This window comes from Lipotes vexillifer, unplaced genomic scaffold (genome assembly GCF_000442215.2).
Source record: "Lipotes vexillifer unplaced genomic scaffold, Lipotes_vexillifer_v1.1 scaffold1044, whole genome shotgun sequence".
NCBI classification, from domain to species: domain Eukaryota; kingdom Metazoa; phylum Chordata; class Mammalia; order Artiodactyla; family Lipotidae; genus Lipotes; species Lipotes vexillifer.
This window is the reverse complement of record NW_006779681.1, coordinates 274918-275650: the sequence shown is the minus strand read 5'-3', so window position 1 is coordinate 275650 and position 733 is coordinate 274918.

Genomic DNA, 733 nt, shown 5'->3' with positions numbered 1-733 from the left:
GAACAACTCCTACAGAACACCTACTGAACGCTGGCAGAAGACCTCAGAACTCCCAAAAGGTAAGAAACTCCACACGTACCTGGGTAAGACAAAAGAAAAAACAGAGACAAAAGAATTGGGACGGGACCTGCACCAGTGGGAGGGAGCTGTGAAGGAGGAAATGTTTCCACACACTAGGAAGCCCCTTTGCAGGCGGAGACTGCGGGTGGCGGAGGGGGGAAACTTTGGAGCCACGGAGGAGAACACGGCAACAGGGGTGCGGAGGGCAAAGCGAAGAGATTCCCGCACAGAAGATCGGTGCCGACCAGCACTCACCAGCCTGAGAGGCTTGTCGGCTCAACCGCCGGGGCGGGCGGGGGCTGGGAGCTGAGGCTCCGGCTTCCGAGGTCCGATCTCAGGGAGAGGACTGGGGTTGGCGGCGTGAACACAGCCTGAAGGGGGCTAGCGCGCCACAGCTAGCCGGGAGGGAGTCCGGGAAAAAGTCTGGAGCTGACGAAGAGGCAAGAGACATTTTCTTGCCTCTTTGTTTCCTGGTGCGCGAGGAGAGGGGATTAAGAGCACCACTTAAAGGAGCTCCAGAGACGGGTGCGAGCTGCGGCTAACAGCGCGGACCCCAGAGACGAGCATGGGACGCTAAGGCTGCTGCTGCCACCACCAAGAAGCCTGTGCGCAAGCACAGGTCACTATCCACACCTCCCCTCCCGGGACCTTGTGCAGTCTGTCACTGCCAGGG